The 24290-nt window shown below is 41.6% G+C and overlaps 1 long non-coding RNA gene across 1 annotated transcript in view; it reads right to left on the bottom strand.

Moving 5' to 3' along the window:
• LOC139764434 (uncharacterized) overlaps positions 1-24290 on the bottom strand; it is a 452132-nt gene that overhangs the window by 264314 nt on the left and 163528 nt on the right. Inside the window, exon 2 of the long non-coding RNA XR_011716374.1 lies at positions 3216-3245. This is a non-coding gene — a long non-coding RNA (uncharacterized lncRNA). The remainder of the gene's footprint in view (positions 1-3215; positions 3246-24290) is intronic.

The raw sequence follows: 24290 nt of genomic DNA, 5'->3' as shown, positions 1-24290 counted from the left end.
AGCTTTTCTTTACGCCTGCAAACACGTGTGGGACTCGCCATGAACAAGACGTTGCTATCAACTTATATAAAACTGCAAAGCTGCAAGGAATGTTGAAGGAGTACTTTTGAAGATAAGCGGCAGAGGCAATGTGTATAATAGCCTTTCCCTAAAACACGAGAATACATCGGAAGGTCTTTTTTTTATAAGGAAACTGTAAGAAAGCGGATAATGTCTACTGCACGAGTTATATTATCTATATCTTCCCCGAGGAATTATTAACATGACTCATTTCCTCTTCAGATCATCAAAATTCGTTCCCTCGCAACAATAACACAAGTTCATAGATCAATAACACAAGAGCATAGATCAATAACACAAGAGCATAGATCTACTGTCTAGATCGAATTGAAGAGCATCATCCACTAGCATTCGACTTATTTATGACCTTACATAACTTCATATTTTTATCGTTCAAACGATGAGAGAACCTGAACCTTTTAGCAATGTCTGTGTGCACTAATGTTCGACGGAAGTTCGAGCCCCGTGGTACTGACGGCCCTGGAGTTTATGACACAAATCCCTGCCGTCAACCTGGAGCTCCAAGTGTCGTTATCCTTCAGTGTTATAACCCATAAACTAGACACATTTCGTCCCATTGCAGCTCACTTCATTTCTTGCCATTCTTAACCATCTGCTTTTTTTTAAAGTGTGGATTGCTCATATTGTCATCTTCTTACTCAAAGGCCCCACGTTCACAGTAGGTCCAGTAGGTTCACAGTAGCTGGCGATACCAACTGTGGCTGTTATAAAGCCTTGAGACATCAGGGGCTGGGTAGTTTACAGGCGCAGGTGCATCAAAATCAAGGAATTCGATCATTTAGAGACGTTCCTGTGGTAGAAATGTATGTAATACAGACTTAATACTGTGTATTGCTGGAAGCAGTAGATATTAGCAGTCAGTGGTGCTGATATCCTATGCAATTGATCGCAAGGCAGTGGTACAGCCTCTCTATGTCGGTTATTATACAACAGAGGTTGGATTAATAAGAAAAATATGTCATTTTAGGTATATCCTCACTGCTGTCCAATCGCCCTTGCAAAGACACCAAGTATTCCTCCCACTTGCTCATTCTGCAGAACACTATCAAACAACCCAACTACTGTACCCAGCTGTAACACTTCCACAGAGGTGGTAATTTACCTTCATAACACCAATATGTTAAACCATCTTCAGTACAACCGATATCTTCATCAAAGCCTAATCTGAACTACAAACGATATGTCCAACGAACCTTCATCTCCACTACAATAGATATGTGCATTAAACCTCATCTTCACTACAGTGATTTCTTCATCAAACGCTCTTCTTCACCATGCCGATAGATTCATCAAAACCTCATCTTAACCACAACCGATATGTCCATCAACCCCTCTTCTCCTCTACACTCATGCTTTCATAAAATCCTCATCTTCACTACAGCAACTAGATGTTCTCGACTATATTTCCCCTCAAGGTAACTTAGTCAGGTACCTCGTACATATATAAAGGCCCCATCGCGCTGAAAAATCATCAGTTCTCTGATATCACGCATCCTGAACACAACACCCAAAAATGTCCTGCACAAGAGTCTCTGACTCCCGCCTCGAGCTTACCGTCCCAGAGCAAGTGCCCGTCATCAGGCTGGAAGACTTGCAGAGGGGAGAACAGCTAGGGCAAGGGGCATATGACAAGACTTACAAGGGATCACTGACCCTGCCTAAAGGTGACGTCGTACCCGTTGCAATAAAGGAATACATGGAGCAGCAGGCCGCCTCCCCCTGGATGTTTAAGGAAGCTTCCGTCCTGCAGGAGCTAAACGGGGCTGCTGGCGCTCCTCAACTCTACGGTGTATCATGCGAGGATACCTTCATTCTTGTAATGGAGTACTGCGCCGGCGATTGCTACGACTCCTTCATGAAAACAGCAAGCGTTCCAGACGCCCTGACAGTATTTCTGGAACTGGTCTCGTCCGTCAAAACTCTTCACAGTGCTGGCTATAGTCACTGTGACCTTCAACCTGGAAACATCATTATCAGCAAGTCGCAGCATAAACTCACCGTCAGGTTGATCGACTTCGGCCTAGCTGAAAAACTGGACGAGAAGCCACCTGAATTGGTTCACTTATGGACAGATATGGACGATGAAAAACTGTTCAGACTGGGAGCCTCCATCAACAGTGCAGTGGTTGATACCCCAGCTGGTCAAAAATTCAGAGAAGCAACCCTTGGGAAAGCTACAGGTAAAGGAGGATTCAGGCCCCCAAAAGCTTGCTGGACTGGCGACCTCTGCCCTCCAGGAATGGTTGGCTGACGAACGGCCCTACTGAATAGGTCTCGATAGCTTCTGTGGGTGGGTGTTGTATACAAGTGTACGGCTGCAGCCTGTCACTGGGATCTCCCTTACCTATACAACAAATATGCCATGTTTACATTACTCTGAAGTGCAGTATTTACTGAACAAGTTCACTTAACAGTAAGCCACATCCAACACTACACAAAAGTGCAAAACATTGTTCTTTCGCTGTGCAAACGCATCACACCAACCGGAGCGGAGGCTTTGCCAGCAACAGAGCTTAAATTCTACGTTAAAAGATTATCTTGAAACAATATGAAACAGAAAAATATTGACCTCATACGAATTACGCTTCTTTCTATTTTCTGTTCCTCTATTTTGCCAGCGGTAACGGACAAATTTTGGAAGAGGAGTGAAAATATAATCTAATAACTATTTCATTTCTAACTTGATCCTTTCAAAATTTCATAACTTTTGAATCCACGTTAGATATCAACAAACTTTGGGGGAATTCTCGTGTTTAAAGATATCATGTAAAGATATCATGTCGCTTTTCGTTTGCCAGGATTCGGGTAAAGACGGGGAAGATCTGTGTCAATGATGGAAGAAAACATCACTCGTGTGTTACTGTTACGCCATATGGAAGACACACGTACTGGGTATGATACATTGAGGGAATTACCCTATCACAACCCACCCATAACACCAGTGAGGAAAATATGCATCGCCATGTTTACCTCCCATCCACACAGGTCTGTATAAAAGAAAAAGGTCGAGAGGTTGTTCAGTGTCAAAATAAAAGTATTTATCACCGTTTCTGGGCGCAAAGTTCCATTTCACGTGGGGAATATCTATACAAATCAAATGGGGGGAAAAAATATCGTAGAGTCAATTGACTTACCGGAATAGGTAGAGAAAACGTCGTTTCGGCCTGAAAAAGAGAGAGAGAAATGTTTATAAAGGATACACTGGGTTGCTTTTTGTTTTATAATTTTATATATATATATATATATATATATATATATATATATATATATATATATATATATATATATATATATATACACATATAACAATAATGATAATAAAACTTCATTCTTAAGGATTTTACGACCTGCTCTGTCGTATTGATGTACTGAGTATATTTTCCAATCCTATCATAACTTAGAAGAGTATATTCTTTCTATCTTTAGCACATTCAATCTCATCATCGCCTTTTAAAGAATTTTGCTCCTTTTACAATTACCACTGAGGTAATTTTTGGCACCATTCCTCACTATCTGTTCAGGTTCTGTCTACACTCATCTGTTATGGAACTGGAAGCAAACCTCCTGTGCAGACAGATAAAAAGTGTGTGTGTGTGGAGTGCGAGACACAGTCTCTGCAAGCATCAATAATGTATAGAAAGTGAGCCATGGAAAGAGAAGAGAAAGTACCAGTTACCTAGAAAAAATAAACAGGAGGATATGGTGAATGTAGGAGCGTGTGAAGAAAGTAGGTGAAGGTTACGATGTAAAAAAAGGTAAAAGTCGAGAACCACTGAGGAAAACATGCAAGACAATGCACCTTTTTGACTTCCTCCTTCAAGGTGGCGCTTTGCAGGCTCACAGAGCTTACTTGATCCCTCACGCGTCAAAATCTACAGAAAAAAAAATAGTCCTTTGCATAGAAATGAGGTTAAGAACAAACTTATTTATCAAAAGACCTTCTAACGCCATACATTAACTTATACATGGACCTTTTGGCCTAGGCCAGGATATATATATATATATATATATATATATATATATATATATATATATATATATATATATATATATATATCCGTTTCTAAAATTTTCATTCCTTTCTGTTCCCCCTTTTTCCTCTCTCGTCGTGTTTCATCCATTTTCTTTGTAATCCTAAACCGACAATTGCAGACGGTCTCGTCCAACAAAGGAGTCTTGTATTTCGAAGCTCAAGAAGCCGGAGAGATCTGCCGTCAAGTGCCAGTGGGAAACCCAGGCGTCGAAAATCTATTCTGAACCCGACGCAAATCCTATACTGAGAGGCCGAATGATTAATGTCCGACTGGGCTCAGACCTGGTGAGGTGCGCTTGCGAGAGAGAGAGAGAGAGAGAGAGAGAGAGAGAGAGAGAGAGAGAGAGAGAGAGAGAGAGAGAGAGAGAGAGAGAGAGGGAGAGAGAGAGAGAGAGAGAGAGAGAGAGAGAGAGAGAGAGAGAGAGAGAGAGAGAGAGAGAGAGAGAGAGAGACTTGTGAAGTGCTTTTACTGGGTGTGAAAGATTGTGAATGTATTCGCATTGGGTTTCGGGCCTGTGAGAAAGTATGAGGAAGTCTAGCTTTACTGCTGTGTGTGTCTGTGTGTAGGAAATGGTACTGGTTTGTCTGCTGTGCCTTGTTCAGACTAGTGTGGCGCTACTTGTAAAGCGGGTGAGTGAGGATGAGTAAAAACGACTATTAGGGGTTGGACGAGATGTGGAAAGGAGTGAATGGTAGCGAGGCCGAGGCAAGGTTAATGGTGTGTCTGGAGGAGCGTGGTTAACCCGAGTGGGTGAGTGAGACGAGAATGTCTTTGGTGGGGTTACAAGTCAAAACGTCTAGAGAAGGACGTTAAGAGAAGGTGTATGTCGTTGACGGAGGGGTACGAGAGAGAGGTCGTGTGGGTAGTTGTCCGTGAATCAGATATTGTATGTTGGAGAGTGAGAGAGGAGAGGAATTGCTGCTGGTTGTTGAGAACAAAGAGTACGCGAAGCTGGTTGCTAAAGGGTAAGGAAGGGTATGGACTGTTGTAGGACGATAAGAAGTTGTGGACAGGTTCTGAAAATTAAGGATAGGCGTGGTTAGTGGCTGGAGGAGGCTAGATGATGCGGATGTTATGAGATGTCGAAGGAAAGCACCTGTATAATATTACTGAAAGGAGAGTGTCGAATGTCAAAGTTATAACCTCAAGGTCTAAGATGTGATACTGAGAGATTGAGAGAGTCCGCCCTGAACGACATGTCACTACTGCAGCCTGAAGCTCACCTCTGAAGTTTAGAGGATTATGTGATTCTTCTTTTACTCGACCAGTCCCCCCTTAAATGAAAGAAAATCTGCATGAAATCTCTCTCTCTCTCTCTCTCTCTCTCTCTCTCTCTCTCTCTCTCTCTCTCTCTCTCTCTCTCTCTCTCTCAGGTTACAACTGTGTGTGTGTGTGTGTGTGTGTGTGTGTGTGTGTGTGTGTGTGTGTGTGTGTAACTAATTACGTATTTGCAATTACTTATTTGTACTGAAAGATAAGGGAGTTCTACACCCGTGGGGATCTATCTCTTGATCCCACTCTATTTGCATATTACTTTTTAACTTTTTTGTTATATCGTTACACACACACACACACACACACACACACACACACACACACGTTGATACTAAGGTCTTTTACGATTGGTTAACTACTTACAATTATGACTTCCCAGTTCTGAAATATCTGTATTACCTCAACTGCGTATTCTCAGTCGCATGAATTCACTAAACGGTTCCTTTTCTTACGTATTTATTTATCTATTCATTGAACACATGCACGCCGAGGACGCGTAATCGTCTATGTTTTGTCTACTTCAGCTCGACCCCTTTCCACCAGAAAACATTAAGCGAAACTATTTGCAATCTCAAGAAGAATCCAATTCCCCCCCTGCCTGAAACCAATGCTTCGAGCCATTAAACGAAATCAAAGGCTCGTATTGTTTGTTTTTCATCATTTGGAACAAGAGTCGAACGGTTCATTGTTTCGAGTCGGTATTGACCCACGCTGCAGGCGAGGCAAACTGGAGGAAACAGATCATAACTCGGTGGAGGGAGTGGTTGAGTGGATGAAGAGACGTTTCGTATACGTGAGGAAATGAAAGTACATACAACAGGACATGGTTATAGATTGGTTGAATCCGTGGTTGAGCGATTCTTGACGAAGAGGTGCTTAGATATACAAGAAGAAATGGATCATAGGCTTGTGGAAAGGGGCGATACATGGGGTATACATGAATCCCCAGTTCAAGGACGGACTCTTACATACGTAGATACACGCTCAGAGAAAACAGGTATACCGATAGATGTTTACTTCGTCATGGATGGAGACAGGCGATGTATTGAAAACGAGAGTAGTCGAAGTAACAAAGAGGATCCCGTAGTATATGGTATACCACGTAACCAGCGGCGAAAATGGATGTCATGGGGGGAAAGAAGGATGGGAATGGATGAGACGGTTAGGCGGTGGATAGGGAACTCAGTGCAGCGTCCAGTGAGGTAAGGGGTTTCCATGCGGAGAGAATAAGAACTACGAGTTTTTATTTTAGTCTCACGTGTCTTTACCCGCCATCGTGATCCATATTATATATATATAGCTGCCTATTTACTGACTAACCTTAAAGGAAAGGGTAAAAAGTTATTACCACAAGGATGGCTAGTTTCCCTTTACTTCTTTTACAAATCACGTAATCCCGAGATGTGTTTACAGTTGCTGCTTGTGTTGGCTAACGTCTTGAGAGGTCATTGGGACGGATAAATTCGTCATAGTCATTATCCTCGTCGTTATCCTCCTCGTCTTCCTCATCCTTCCCTTCCCACTCCTCCTCCTCCTCCTCCTCCCACTTACGATTAAGCTGGATTGAGTTCAATCCTAGACTCGAGGATCAAGTCCAATCCCTCTTACCCACCATGGTGTTAGCTAATGTATCTAAGACACTCAAGTCTAGACTTAATTCCTTCAGTTCAAGCTGGCGGTAAGTAACAACGTCACTAATCTTTCCCTCATACCTTGGCACTGTAACTTAAGTGACAGACGTTACAGTCGTACATCCACAAGGTCAGACATGTCAACCGAGGTCACTTACCCTATACCTCAAAATTCTGAAGACTGTGTTGAGGTCGACGTCTTCACACACACACACACACACACACACACACACACACACACACACACCCTGGCAGCCAGTCTAAACTGTTCATCAAAAGCCTTAATTAGCTCCCTAGATGTCGATCAATGGCTTCGACTCGACATGTCCTTCTCGACATTTTACACTCGGGGATTTTCTTCGACATATTCACAATCAGTGAAGCTCATACCTCAACATTCATACAGTTAGTTATTCGTCAACATCCTGCCTGACAAGTCAGTTAAGGGTCATTCCTAAATGCTGTGACCGTCAGCTTAAGGTCACTCCTAACACCCTGAGAGTCAGTTAATGTCATTCCTCAACACTGCCAGTCAGTTATGGGTCAATACGAGTCATTCCCCTACACCCGGACAAGTCATTTTTGAGGCTAGTCCCCGACACCCAGTGGAGGTCATTTAAGATCGCCCCCCCCCCCCCACACACACACACACGCAACCTCTAACGACCTCTAAAGTTCGTGAAACCATAGACGCTCAGACCACTCGTATTTAGCCATTATTCTCATGAAGACACACAAAAGATTAGATATCTTATCTTCGTACCCTGGCGATAGGACTCTCTATTGTGGGTAACAGTAATATGTAAATCCCTACTTACACAATATAAATACATATATTCTTTTTTACGTAACACCCATCGTGTACTATACACACACACACACTGAAGAAAACGAGGGACTCGCAAACTGCGCACAAAAGTGGCTTCTTCCACCATTTCGTTGTTGTCGAGGACTGGATGATGTAATCCTATGAGAGATTAGTGGATTATATTGCTCATCTCTTCATATAATGTTCGCTACTTCTCGCGCGAGCGAGGTAGCGTCCAGACCAGACGACTCAGCCTTGGTGAAAGGCCCTCACTTGAATTTCCCCCGTTCCTCCTTTTGGAATTGGATGTATGTCGACTTTTTTCGCCATCTGTGGTTTGGTTTCTCACTAACCCTTGCCACTCGGCTACAAAGGGTATCCAACACGATCTGGATCGTCCATCCGTCTGTCGCAGACGTCCTGGAACCCCTAGCCAGCCAGCAGCGTCTGCGGGACGACACTGTTTTATGTACAGTACAAGTCTGAGCCATTTGTTTACGAGGTTACACCCACCACCGTCCATGTATTTGTGTGATCCAGTTACCACGAACCATTCATCTGTCATCTTCCAATCATGAGCCATTTATTTGTGATTATCTTCCCATCTCGGGCCATTTTTATGCGATCCTCCTCCTACCACAGGCCATTTCTTTGTGGTCTTTCTTCTACCACAAGCCATTCATTTCTGCTCCTCCTCCTGCCAAACTGGTTCTGGATGACGCCCACTGTGGGAATGTTTAAACTTGCTTTGTGACTTATACCTAATATCATACTACAAGCTCAAGTTCGATCGTTTCTAAGATTAGGAATATATCATTATATGATTCTTATCTGCAAGTTTCCCATACATTACACAAGCAATGGGGCATCCCTTCACATACATGTTGGTTCACTTTATTTTTCCAAGTACGGTTAATTGTCTGTCTGTCTGTCATCGATTTCAAAATTTGTCTGTCATTACGACACTGTAGTTTCTAATTTAAGGGTTTTTACATTATCTGTTTCATATAGTGTGGACGCTTCTCCGGAATATCATATTATATATATATATATATATATATATATATATATATATATATATATACACGTGTGTGTGTGTGTGTGTGTGTGTGTCGGGGTGGCGACGGGAAAAGACGAAGGCAGTAAGTATGAATATGTACATTTGTATGCATGTACGTATCTGTGTATGTAAGTATACGTGAAATATACATGTATGTATCTGTGCGTGAGTGGGCGTTTGTGTGTATACAGGTGTATGTGGGTGGGTTGAGCCATTCCTCGTGCGTTTCCTTGCGCTACCTCGCTAACGCGGGAGACGGCGATTAAGCATAATAAGAATATATATATATATATATATATATATATATATATATATATATATATATATATATATGTATATATATATATATATATATATATATATATATATATATATATATATATATATATACTATATGATTCTGTATTTTATCATGGCACACACGATGTGTTTCCAGATCCCAAACTACCACAGCCCAGTGGTCGTCGATCTACGGAGAGAGACTCGCCTTACTTGCAACACCAGATAACGTTCCCAAGCTGAGGATGGACGTGCACATCAGGTGGGCGAGCCGCTGACACAAATACGGAAATGTAATCCACGAACGACTGGGGAAAGTTCTCTGTTCTCGTAATCTCCCAATCTGCCTCGGGAGAGAAACATTTCCTTTTGGCTTCCAAGTTGAGTTCTTATGCCCAAAAACAGTCTTTTAGTTTTACCATTCGCTTTCTATTTATGCGATGAGGATATGGTTTTTCTTACTTAAGGTGGGTAAAATCTATATCTTTATCAGTTTGGTTTGGGGACAAGGCGCGCGTGGTAACGACCTAAGATGAACGAATTATGCACACCAGTCTATTATTTTTTTTGTCTTTTGTTTCCGAATGGAAAAACACCTGCAAAGAACAGCTAAAAAAAAAAACTTGGGAAAACAAAAAAAACCCTTTTTTCCGTTTCTAGCTCAAGAGACCAGGAGTTGGGAATTTGACGCAACCATAACACCAAAATATAGGTGTGGTTGTGTGTGTGTGTGTGTGTGTGTGTGGTGTGTGTGGTGTTGTGTGTGTGTGTAACTAATTACGTACTTGCAATTACTTATTTGTACTGAAAGATGAGGGAGTTCTACACCCGTGGGGATCTATCTCTTGATCCCACTCTATTTGCATATTACTTTTTAACTTTTTTGTTATATCGTTACACACACACACACACACACACACACACACGTTGATACTAAGGTCTTTTACGATTGGTTAACTACTTACAATTATGACTTCCCAGTTCTGAAATATCTGTATTACCTCAACTGCGTATTCTCAGTCGCATGAATTCACTAAACGGTTCCTTTTCTTGCGTATTTATTTATCTATTCATTGAACACATGCACGCCGAGGACGCGTAATCGTCTATGTTTTGTCTACTTCAGCTCGACCCCTTTCCACCAGAAAACATTAAGCGAAACTATTTGCAATCTCAAGAAGAATCCAATTCCCCCCCTGCCTGAAACCAATGCTTCGAGCCATTAAACGAAATCAAAGGCTCGTATTGTTTGTTTTTCATCATTTGGAACAAGAGTCGAACGGTTCATTGTTTCGAGTCGGTATTGACCCACGCTGCAGGCGAGGCAAACTGGAGGAAACAGATCATAACTCGGTGGAGGGAGTGGTTGAGTGGATGAAGAGACGTTTCGTATACGTGAGGAAATGAAAGTACATACAACAGGACATGGTTATAGATTGGTTGAATCCGTGGTTGAGCGATTCTTGACGAAGAGGTGCTTAGATATACAAGAAGAAATGGATCATAGGCTTGTGGAAAGGGGCGATACATGGGGTATACATGAATCCCCAGTTCAAGGACGGACTCTTACATACGTAGATACACGCTCAGAGAAAACAGGTATACCGATAGATGTTTACTTCGTCATGGATGGAGACAGGCGATGTATTGAAAACGAGAGTAGTCGAAGTAACAAAGAGGATCCCGTAGTATACGGTATACCACGTAACCAGCGGCGAAAATGGATGTCATGGGGGGAAAGAAGGATGGGAATGGATGAGACGGTTAGGCGGTGGATAGGGAACTCAGTGCAGCGTCCAGTGAGGTAAGGGGTTTCCATGCGGAGAGAATAAGAACTACGAGTTTTTATTTTAGTCTCACGTGTCTTTACCCGCCATCGTGATCCATATTATATATATATAGCTGCCTATTTACTGACTAACCTTAAAGGAAAGGGTAAAAAGTTATTACCACAAGGATGGCTAGTTTCCCTTTACTTCTTTTACAAATCACGTAATCCCGAGATGTGTTTACAGTTGCTGCTTGTGTTGGCTAACGTCTTGAGAGGTCATTGGGACGGATAAATTCGTCATAGTCATTATCCTCGTCGTTATCCTCCTCGTCTTCCTCATCCTTCCCTTCCCACTCCTCCTCCTCCTCCTCCTCCCACTTACGATTAAGCTGGATTGAGTTCAATCCTAGACTCGAGGATCAAGTCCAATCCCTCTTACCCACCATGGTGTTAGCTAATGTATCTAAGACACTCAAGTCTAGACTTAATTCCTTCAGTTCAAGCTGGCGGTAAGTAACAACATCACTAATCTTTCCCTCATACCTTGGCACTGTAACTTAAGTGACAGACGTTACAGTCGTACATCCACAAGGTCAGACGTGTCAACCGAGGTCACTTACCCTATACCTCAAAATTCTGAAGATTGTGTTGAGGTCGACGTCTTCACACACACACACACACACACACACACACACACACACACACACACCCTGGCAGCCAGTCTAAACTGTTCATCAAAAGCCTTAATTAGCTCCCTAGATGTCGATCAATGGCTTCGACTCGACATGTCCTTCTCGACATTTTACACTCGGGGATTTTCTTCGACATATTCACAATCAGTGAAGCTCATACCTCAACATTCAGACAGTTAGTTATTCGTCAACATCCTACCTGACAAGTCAGTTAAGGGTCATTCCTAAATGCTGTGACCATCAGCTTAAGGTCACTCCTAACACCCTGAGAGTCAGTTAATGTCATTCCTCAACACTGCCAGTCAGTTATGGGTCAATACGAGTCATTCCCCTACACCCGGACAAGTCATTTTTGAGGCTAGTCCCCGACACCCAGTGGAGGTCATTTAAGATCGCCCCCCCCCCCCACACACACACACACGCAACCTCTAACGACCTCTAAAGTTCGTGAAACCATAGACGCTCAGACCACTCGTATTTAGCCATTATTCTCATGAAGACACACAAAAGATTAGATATCTTATCTTCGTACCCTGGCGATAGGACTCTCTATTGTGGGTAACAGTCATATGTAAATCCCAACTTACACAATATAAATATATATATTCTTTTTTACGTAACACCCATCGTGTACTATACACACAAACACTGAAGAGAACGAGGCACTCGCAAACTGCGCACAAAAGTGGCTTCTTCCACCATTTCGTTGTTGTCGAGGACTGGATGATGTAATCCTATGAGAGATTAGTGGATTATATTGCTCATCTCTTCATATAATGTTCGCTACTTCTCGCGCGAGCGAGGTAGCGTCCAGACCAGACGACTCAGCCTTGGTGAAAGGCCCTCACTTGAATTTCCCCCGTTCCTCCTTTTGGAATTGGATGTATGTCGACTTTTTTCGCCATCTGTGGTTTGGTTTCTCACGAACCCTTGCCACTCGGCGACAAAGGGTATCCAACACGATCTGGATCGTCCATCCGTCTGTCGCAGACGTCCTGGAACCCCTTGCCAGCCAGCAGCGTCTGCGGGACGACACTGTGTTTTATGGAGGGGCTGTTCCCCCCACAGTACAAGTCTGAGCCATTTGTTTACGAGGTTACACCCACCACCGTCCATGTATTTGTGTGATCCAGTTACCACGAACCATTCATCTGTCATCTTCCAATCATGAGCCATTTATTTGTGATTATCTTCCCATCTCGGGCCATTTTTATGCGATCCTCCTCCTACCACAGGCCATTTCTTTGTGGTCTTTCTTCTACCACAAGCCATTCATTTCTGCTCCTCCTCCTGCCAAACTGGTTCTGGATGACGCCCACTGTGGGAATGTTTAAACTTGCTTTGTGACTTATACCTAATATCATACTACAAGCTCAAGTTCGATCGTTTCTAAGATTAGGAATATATCATTATATGATTCTTATCTGCAAGTTTCCCATACATTACACAAGCAATGGGGCATCCCTTCACATACATGTTGGTTCACTTTATTTTTCCAAGTACGGTTAATTGTCTGTCTGTCTGTCATCGATTTCAAAATTTGTCTGTCATTACGACACTGTAGTTTCTAATTTAAGGGTTTTTACATTATCTGTTTCATATAGTGTGGACGCTTCTCCGGAATATCATATTATATTATATATATATATATATATATATATATATATATATATATATATATATATATATATATATATATATATATATATAGATATATATATATATATATATATATATATATATATATATATACACACGTGTGTGTGTGTGTGTCGGGGTGGCGACGGGGAAAAGACGAAGGCAGTAAGTATGAATATGTACATGTGTATGCATGTACATATCTGTGTATGTAAGTATACGTGAAATATACATGTATGTACTGTGCGTGAGTGGGCGTTTGTGTCTATACAGGTGTATGTGGGTGGGTTGAGCCCATTCCTCGTGCGTTTCCTTGCGCTATCTCGCTAACGCGGGAGACGGCGATTAAGTATAATAAGAATATATATATATATATATATATATATATATATATATATATATATATATATATATATATATATACTATATGATTCTATATTTTATCATGGCACACACGATGTGTTTCCAGATCCCAAACTACCACAGCCCAGTGGTCGTCGATCTACGGAGAGAGACTCGCCTTACTTGCAACACCAGATAACGTTCCCAAGCTGAGGATGTACGTGCACATCAGGTGGGCGAGCCGCTGACACAAATACGGAAATGTAATCCACGAACGACTGGGGAAAGTTCTCTGCTCTCGTAATCTCCCAATCTGCCTCGGGAGAGAAACATTTCCTTTGGCTTCCAAGTTGACGTTCTTATGCCAAATACAGTCTTTTAGTATTTACACGATTCGTCATTGCTATTTATGCGAGTGAGGATATGGTTTATCTTTATCTTAAGGTGGGTAGAAATCTATATCTTCATCTAGTATTGGTTGGGTACAAGAGCGCGCGTGGTAACGACCTAAGATGAACTGAATTATGCACACCAGTCTATTATTTTTTCTTGTCTCTTTGTTACCGAATGGAAATACATCCTGCAAAGAACAGCTAAAAAAAAAATCTTGGAAGACAAAATAGACTTTTACTCGTTTCGTATTTTGCTCAAGAGACCAGGCAGCTTGGGAATTCGACGCTACGACATAACACAAGGTATAGGGTTAACTAGCGGGCGGTGGTTGGTCGCCTATCCTTTTAGTCGCTGGAGGAGTAGGAGGCGGCGGCGGAGGGGAGGAAGACAGGGTTTGGAGGGAAGAGGACGGTATTTGAAGGAGGGAGGAAGAAGGGTATGGTTACGGTCGCCAGCGTTGATAAACGCCCTCACCCCCTTAACCCCGCCATATACCAACTGGTGCCTCGCGTCAAACACCAGCCTCCCACCCTATCATTGACGTCAATTAAATATATACTGCATCAATTTGCCACTGACGTGTTTCATTCTCTCGGGGTTATCGAGGTCCCACGGAGCGGAGAAGATATACAGTTACGTAGAAGATGGAGGGGCCCGGGGTCGTCTCCCACAGCAACCACTGTGGGGCAGACCACACGAACGAACTCGCCCCCCTCTCCTCCTCCCTACACTTTATCTTCTCCACTACCCCCCACCGCCATCGCCACACTACAAACACATTCTAAATCATCTTCATGAAAATGATTAAGATTTCTAATTGTTCTACGGGTAAAAACCACCTCCGGTCGTCCGAAATAGAATTTACTTTACGAATACTTCACACTTACTTACAAGCACCTGGACGGCATGTTGAACTGACACGACTTTATGGGATGTTTTTAAGACTTCGAGAGCAGGGCGTTATGTTTCAGCAGACGTACACACTCCAGGGAGCAACTGATGAGAATTTCTTGTTCATTTAACACAAAATGACAAAGAGAATTTCAAGTTCATTAAACGTTTATATAATAACTCATTTGAAACGAAGAAAAAAAGGGCAATTTCAGTAACATGTTGGTTTTTAAGGATATGGTTGTGATTTGTAGTTATTTTCTTACTTATGATGCCAGTGCAAGATCTAAAATTTAAAGAATCTCATATAAGCACTTATATTTCTTTCTTGTATCTCCTCTGATGGTGTGATTATTACACGAAAGTGCACTTGGGAACCTATCGAGTTCCATTTTCCCCGTGGAACCTTATCTTCAGTAGGAAGAGAGAGTGAGCGAGAGAAGTGCTACAATCACCTCATTTAAACGACGTTTCGAAATATGCTCATCAAATCATCAGACTCCGCAATTACATACAGATAAGAGATATCACCAGATCAAACAGAACAAGACTCCTCACATCTACAGTACGTAATTCATACATATATATATATATATATATATATATATATATATATATATATATATATATATATATATATATATATATATATATATATATATATCAAAACTAATATAGTCGACCATAATGTAGAGTTATGATGAGTCGGTTGAATTGGGGGTCGTCCTAAATTATTGATAATACAATATACGCCCAGAGTTCATTCTACGATGAATAAAGACATTTACTGATATATACATCATTTTGCAGAGGATGAGTTATCATTCATCATCATCTTTTGTTCACCGTGATTCATTCCTCGAAGTCCAGCTCCAAAAATACAACTGGTTCTTGGTCCAGCTTCAACAGCGTAACTAGTTTGAAGTTCAACTTTATCAGTACGGGAAGTTCGAGGTTCAGCTTCGTTAATACACCTAGTTTGAAGTTCAGCTTCGTTAATACACCTAGTTTGAAGTTCAGCTTCATTAATACACCTAGTTTGAAGTTCAGCTTCGTTAATACACCTAGTTTGAAGTTCAGCTTCGTTAATACACCTAGTTTGAAGTTCAGCTTCATTAATACACCTAGTTTGAAGTTCAGCTTCGTTAATACACCTAGTTTGAAGTTCAGCTTCGTTAATACACCTAGTTTGAAGTTCAGCTTCATTAATACACCTAGTTTGAAGTTCAGCTTCGTTAACACACCTAGTTTGAAGTTCAGCTTCGTCAGTACATCTACAGGAAGTTTAGAAAATCCTTTCTAATCACTAGGTGACTGTACTTGTTTTGTAATAAGATTCTAGGAACCACCCATCGTTGCTGTGAAATAATGTTATGTTTTTAATTAGTTGATTGACTTATGTAAATTCAAATTTCTATTCATCAGCACATTAAGATGGGTGTGTGTGTGTGTGTGTGTGTGTGTGTGTGTGTGTGTGTGTGTGTGTGTGTGTGTTTACAGAATGAATAATGAATAACGGTGTATTGGATTCAAGTATCCAATCGGCTGAAGATACACATTTCAGGTATTACAGACATTACAGAACTGAGACGTCACGATACTTAATAGTTAAGTAATCATTAGGATGAGCTGGAAACTTAACAGTTAAGTAATCATTAGGATGAGCTGGATACTTAACATTTAAGTAATCATCAGGATGAGCTGGATACTTAATCGTTAAGTAATCATTAGGATGAGCTGGATACTTAATCGTAAAGTAATCATTAGGATGAGCTGGATACTTAATCGTTAAGTAATCATTAGGATGAGCTGGAAACTTAATCGTCAAGTAATCATGAGGATGAGCTGGATACAACCACACTGTGGATAAGCACATGAGCGAGGTACATTTAAATTCTAGATAGACACGGTGGCATAGCCGATGAAGTACATCTCGATAGACAGGGTGGTAGAGATACACCAATGTTTACAGAGTGAATGAGATGGTTTATACATAATGACCTTGTTCGCATTCATCGTCTTATTTACGAATGCAAATAGAACACTTCTGTCGGAGTTTGCCTTCTATAAGGTAAACAATGGTTCAGTATAACACTCGGTCATTAGAATAATGATGGGTGGGAAAGGAGATCCTACGCCTTACAGAGAGCTTGGAACATTTTGATAGGCCGAAAACGAGAGTACTCGATCCTCCTTTTTTGTAAGGTCAGGGCTTTATCCGTCTCTATGGCTGGAATACAATTGAGTAACACGAGTTGTCGAATCCTAGAGAGACGGCCAAATTGAATTCCTCTTCCCCAAACCAGATCACCGTAGGAATACAGAGCTATGTAACCTCGTCCTCGCGAATGTCTCGTCTCTTGTAAGTACTTTGGGTCGCAAATAAAGGAAATGGATGTATTCATAACGTGAGGTAGACAGAAACTACACTGGTATGCTTAGAATGAATAGGGAGTGGATATGCTTGTGTGGATTGTCTAGAGTAGTGGATATACTGATGTGGATGGCCTAGAGTAGGGATAGTCATTCGTACATATATATATATATATATATATATATATATATATATATATATATATATATATATATATATATATATATATATATAGTGACATATAAGCCTTCAGATTATAGCATACATACATACAAGCAAACGCAAAAGAAGTGATGGAGTAACAGAAAGATAAGGTGATAAGAGGAGTATGGCCGAGAAAGCCGAAATGGGAATGCTGCAATGGTTTGGACATATGGAGAGCATGAGTGAGGAGAGGTTGACAAAGAGAACCTGTGTGTTAGAAGCGGAGGGACCAAGCAAAAGGGGGGAAGACTAAATGGAAGAAGGAAATATTGAGTAAATACGGTTTTAAGTGCTCGGGGAAGGTGTAAAGTGGGCATGGTATCGATAGAGTGAATTGTGGAAATGCGATATACAGGGAGCGACGTGTCCTCAGGGAACTGAAGGAGAGCATATGAAGCGGACGGGGGAACCCCGGAAAGGTCGCAGGGCTGAGCCTGGTTGTGGATCCAGGGACATGGTTTCTGTGCATGACAAGAGCAAGCAAGAGAATGGACGTGAGCGAATGAGGCCATTTCTTCGCCTGTTCCTGGATCTACCTCGATAACGCGGGAAACAGCGAACACAAGGTTAAAAAAAAAAGATAAAGAAAATTATGAACATGGACACGAACAGACGTGCAAAAAGTTGTACGACAGCAAGAGATGGCGCCCTATTAGTGCAAAACTCCCTCCCCACGCAGGACAATTACGTATTTCCACACACACACACACACATACACAAGTACCCATACACATAATGTGAGTAACAATTCCAATGATAATATGCAAATTTAGTCGTTCAAACACTGGAGAGAGGTAGGGGGGGGGGTAGGGTGGCAGCGGCTACAAGGAACAAAGACTGTCTATGGTGGGAGGAGGGGAGGGGAGAGGGGGGGGTTAAGGAAGGAAGCGGTGGGGGAGGGGGGTCAAGTCCTTGACGGTACGCTGGCCATCAATAATTCAACGTTGAACCTTGCTAGCGCATCGATTGGGCGCTTTTGAAATATCTATGAACCTCCACGAACGTCCAAGAGATTCATAATTCCCTCGTAAATCGCCTAATTAGGGTCATAGAAATACTTCTTCCTCACAGTTACCAGATGCGGCAGTGCACAAACTCTCCTCCCTCGGCGAACTGTAACCTACTTTATCCGCGTCTGTCTTTGGAAAGTACTAATACAGGAGAGGAGGATTTCTGACTCCCAACACCCCAATATATATATATATATATATATATATATATATATATATATATATATATATATATATACCCTCCTCCTGCAAATAGGATTCGAACCCACTACCTTTTTCTAAAGGCTCCTGCAACCCAAGGACGCGCTGCTTGTAGTAGCTGGGAAATGCAGACTCCTTGGGAGTAAGGAATTCTCTGACGAACTGTATTTCCAATGATACCAGCCTTGCTCAAAGTGACTTTTCACTCGCGGCGTTACCTCGCGCAGGTGGAGTCCAGTAACTCATTTAGATCCTTCAGTACATATGATTTTTTGTGGGGTGTCATTTTCTATCTAATGATATGGGATATATATCGTGTCTTTATGTCCCACTTCTGTAGCTACGTGTAGGGAACTTCTGCCAGAAAGCCTAATCGAAAATATTGCCTGGTTATCGTAACAAAGTCGAAACCCGTTTTTTGTTGTTTTAAATCAGCCATTGTACAGACAAGAGTTTCTTCTTCATTCACGTCAACCGTATTATCTACTGGGAAGAACATTATTCAGCTGGGGAAAAAGATATGGTAGGAAGAACGTAAGTTTATCTGCGATACGATCTATTTAGGATTTTGTCAATTTCATCCGATGATATCTATCCCAAGTTCATTTGTAATCACGTCAAGTCCATCTGTGATCAAGCCAAGTTCGACGCCCCGAGAACCCCTGGCAGCTCCCGAGAACTCTCGAGAACTTCCAACTGCTCCCAAAAACTCTCGAGAACTCCCATTAGCTCTCAAGGGCGCTTTCGAAAGCTCTCCCCAAGAGTACTCAAGAGCCCCTGAGAGCTCCCCAAGAGCTCTACAGAGCTTGTATGCCTACGGCAGTAGTCCCAGTATGACCCATGGCACCTTACCATAACAGTGTATCACACGGTCTACGTGTATAGCAATCGTGAACAACATAGCTGCCTTGAACTTCATAGCCGTCGTACCCAATATAGCCACCATGATCCTCAACACTTGTTAGGACCTCCGCTTCTGACCACGACCTTCACGGCGGCCGTGACTCGCACAAGCATCTTCTTGACCTCCCTCTCTCTACCATGACTTCCAAAGCTGGAGTGATAAGAGGCCTTGTTCACCTTACCGACCCAAAGGCTTTAAAAAGAAAAAAAAAAAAGGCTTTCGTAAAGTTCAACAACGGGGTACACTACGCGCTGGACACTCCCGCCTGTCCAGTACAACACAAAGAACACATCCTCAACCTCTGAGTGACTATGATCATATCCACTTTTCCTACGTAGTGAGCGACATGGTACCTGCAAAACTATGTTCCACTCAAGGCCATCTCGAAGAAAACAGAACACTAAAGAATAGAATTAAGAAAGTAATTAGTGTTCCTCAGATGTTTGTGGACATGGCTCTTAAAGATGGAATGATACTGGAAAGGGCGAGAGACTATGAAAGGAAGAGAACCCCAGAGTTACGCTGTTCCAAGGAAATTCGACGGGAACAGAACGGTCGATCCTCGTGTGGCTAGTCTTCACAAGCGTAATGTCAAGAAATACATCACAGATTCCTAACATGCAAACATGGACTCAATATACGTACTCTGTTTACTTCCACTTCCCCCACAAATGTTTGAAACTTTCCTCTTTTTACATGTATATGGAATGGATTTTTCAAGGTCGATATCGTTTTGAATAAATAACGTTTTGTCTTCCTTTTTATAGTCAAATAATTCGAGGTCTAACAGGTGGTTACAACATTTCAGACATGGTAGTATCCACAAACAGACGTCTAATTAGCATCTGTAAGGTCTGTGAATCATTTCCATTTTTTAACTGATATTAAGCATGTCAAAAAGGAATGCATACAAGAATACTAACTAGATAGCTTAGCTTTGAGTGCTTTTGTATCATTCGTATAATCTAAATATTTCTCTAAAATCTACGTAGGGATGAATATACATTCACTCAATATTCTACGTAAAACAGGTTCATACAGAGGAACGAGTAATACAGCGGTATATAGGGATCGTGCTCAGATTGGGTTGAAGGAGACAAGGGATTGAGAGTCAGGGACAGAGAGGAGCAAATAATTTGAATACCAAGGAGCTAGCAAGTGTGTGTGTGTGTGTGTGTGTGTGTGTGTGTGTGTGTGTGTGTGTGTGTGTGTGTCAGCACTATACCTTCATATGACAATGACGGCGACGATGATAAACCTGACAACAGACTAGAGGACGTGTATAGAGAAACCAAGTGATGCCCACGGGGGGGAAGGGCATAAGGTTGTACACGGTAGAAAGATGGAGCAAAGATTCTACGAATGAAGAAGAAAGAAGCAAAGACTTTATAAAAGAAAACGAAAGAAGCAACGAGTACACCACGAACAAAGAAAGAAAGAAATAGCAAAGACTCTTCGAATGAAGAAGAGACGTATAGCAAAGACTCTGCAAATCAAAATAGAAGAATGTAGCAAAGGCTCTGAAAACTCAGCCAAAATGCTGACATCAATGGAAGAAGAAGTGTGGATATAAACATACTATATCAGAGCAGTTAGGATCAGAGATGAAGTTAGATGAAAAGACTAAATAATCATCAAAGAACAGAACAAGACCACAAATGACGACGAACAATGAGACTGAAAATGAGCAACGCAAGGGAAAGAGAGATATCGAGGGAAATTATACCACATCCCAGGCAATAGTCGAGGGGGAACATGAAGATCTTTGTTCTTGGCTGTGGCAGAGGCGAGAGGGGAGGGAACACTGTGCAGACACATTGTGGAAGGACAAAGTACACATCCAGAGTTAGGGGGGAACATGTGGTCATAAAACGAATTTTTTGATGGAAATCGTTTGATGTTAATGTTCAGTATATGTGACCTGAACATAATTGTCATGAAGGATAATTGTATTATGCTTTCCCTACGTCCTGTAATAAATCACAAACTAGAAATTTATAACAGGAAGGAAAACCATGATCAAATGCAACAACCGTTTCGTCTACAATCATCATCTGTGTCGTCAAACGTCAACCACAGAGGCGTTTTTAATCAACCACAGTGGCGTTTATAGTCAACCACAGTGGCGTTTTTAATCAATCACAGTGGCGTTTTTAGTTAACCACAGTGGCGTTTTTAATCAACCACAGTGGCGTTTATAGTCAACCACAGGGGCGTTTACATTCACGAGTTACTAATAATATTCGTCTGTATTGCTTCATGTTACAATGCCTGTAAAAGATGATACATTACATAACATGTTACATAAAATGCACCAGCGTATGGTTTTTGGCATTATTCTTTTTCTCCTCTTCTTTAATATCGTTTCCAAAGCATCAATTCCGTGTACCAAAGTTCACACCAGAGAGCGAAAAACTTCCGGTGTAATATCACCTGAGAACAACCTCGACCCTCGTGGGGATAATCTGTTTCACAAATCGCCCTCCAAAGAGCGTTTATATACGCGACCTTCTGAGAGGGACGGGCAGGGGGGAAGGGGGGACGTGCTGTGGTGTAGTATGGAGTGAGGGCTGCTCCTGCTCCTCCTCCTCCTACCTCCGCACCTGGACGGAGGTCCACTGTCTACTGATGACGGTAAAGATGATAATGAAGCTGTTGTACCTGGCAGAGTCTCTCGTCCAACACGAGACGTGAGCGTTGTTCGATTCTTACAAAATGTAAGCCACTGCCTTTTCGACTCTCTCTCTCTCTCTCTCTCTCTCTCTCTCTCTCTCTCTCTCTCTCTCTCTCTCTCTCTCTCTCTCTCTCTCTCACACACACAGATCATGTAACGAATGACGACAGACTTTCGATCACACAGTCGTCATGTATCAATGAGGCATCCTGATCTTACTAACTAAATCCATGCTGTACAAGGCCATTAAGACTAAGTGAAACTCAAGATTCTCAAAACACAAAGAAATGAAGAAACACGACCGTAAAAAGGGTACCAAAGAATCATCTCCAGAATAGATGAATAAAAGAAAGGGACGAATGAATAAATACAGAGACGATTACCCATAACCCGACACAAATGTATAGAGTTAGTGTTGACGATTTATACCCCTGGGTGCAGACGAAAACACGTGCACTCTCCCACAAATACTCATAAATCAACTGTCGGATATAGATCAGAAATGTACACAGGGCTGTTCAGCAGAATATATATATATATATATATATATATATATATATATATTATCCCTGGGGATAGGGGAGAAAGAATGCTTCCCACGTATTCCCTGCGTGTCGTAGAAGGCGACTAAAAGGGGAGGGAGCGGGGGGCTGGAAATCCTCCCCTCTCGTTTTTTTATTAATTTTCCAAAAGAAGGAACAGAGAAGGAGGCCAGGTGAGGATATTCCCTCAAAGGCCCAGTTCTCTGTTCTTAACGCTACCTCGCTAATGCGGGAAATGGCGAATAGTTTGAAAGAAAAAAGATATATATATATATATATATATATATATATATATATATATATATATATATATATATATATATGTAACACGGTGCCAGCTGATACCAAACTGATAAGGCCAAAACACACACGTATGCATATCTACGCACTGTTCCCAAATCTACATCGTCAACTAGAACGTTTTTATCATCGAATGTAGACGGATCCAGGAACGTTCAGAGAGGGGAAAAACAAAAGCAAACGTTTTTAGAATAAAATCCCCAAACATCAGACGTGTCATGCAGTGTGGGAGGTCCTGCGATCAAGATGACCACAAGTTTAAGAAACAGGTTATACGAAGAGAAAAAGACATGAAGGTGGAATTATTATAAAAACGTTTGTACTCACAACACAGGAGAGGATACACTGAATAATATATTCCTATCATCTATGCAAACGTAAGTGATACGTATGATTGACGTGATACTGAATATGGATAATTCTACGTACGTACATATGGAACAAAGAAACGCAGGTGCTACAGCACCGTCATATGTTTAGTTTACGAGAAATCACACACACACACACACACACACACACACAACACACCAATCTCTAGCGGTCACATTTCTTACCTTCCCGCCTGACCTTTACCTGACGAGGTCATCTTCATATATATATATATATATATATATATATATATATATATATATATATATATGAGGTTGGAAAGAGAAGTTAAAATGGAAAAACGCAACACTGAGAGATGGAGGTATATGGTAGTTTGTGTGAGAGGTTTTAGTAGAATGCGTGTTTCTGGTACCTTCGCTATATACCATGAGTATATCAAGGTAGGTGTGTGTGTGTGTGTGTGTGTGTGTGTGTGTGTGTGTGTGTGTGTGTGTGTGTGTGATGCTATATGTTGGTTTTAGAGAGAAGCGAGTAAGTTTGGTTCAGAATTGTTCATTGTGTGTAGTGATGTGTGAGCGGCGATTCACTCAAATATTTGGGGGCTCTGTGTAGGAACCAAAGGTATGTCATGTTTGCAATGCTTTCGAGATCTTGAACATGGCTATATTCTGGTGTTTTTGTTGCCTTCCAGTGTCAGATTGTACATGGTTAGATAGATAGGCAAGTAGGTAGGTACACAGATAGTTGAATAGAAAGTAGAAAGATTAGCTGCTCTAATATTTATGTCTGTCTGTGCCTCAGTCTGTCGGTCCGTCGGTTCTCTTCTACATGTACCAAGTGGTTTCGGTCGTGAGGT

This window comes from Panulirus ornatus, chromosome 4 (genome assembly GCF_036320965.1).
Source record: "Panulirus ornatus isolate Po-2019 chromosome 4, ASM3632096v1, whole genome shotgun sequence".
NCBI classification, from domain to species: domain Eukaryota; kingdom Metazoa; phylum Arthropoda; class Malacostraca; order Decapoda; family Palinuridae; genus Panulirus; species Panulirus ornatus.
This window is presented reverse-complemented; position numbering and strand designations above follow the sequence as displayed.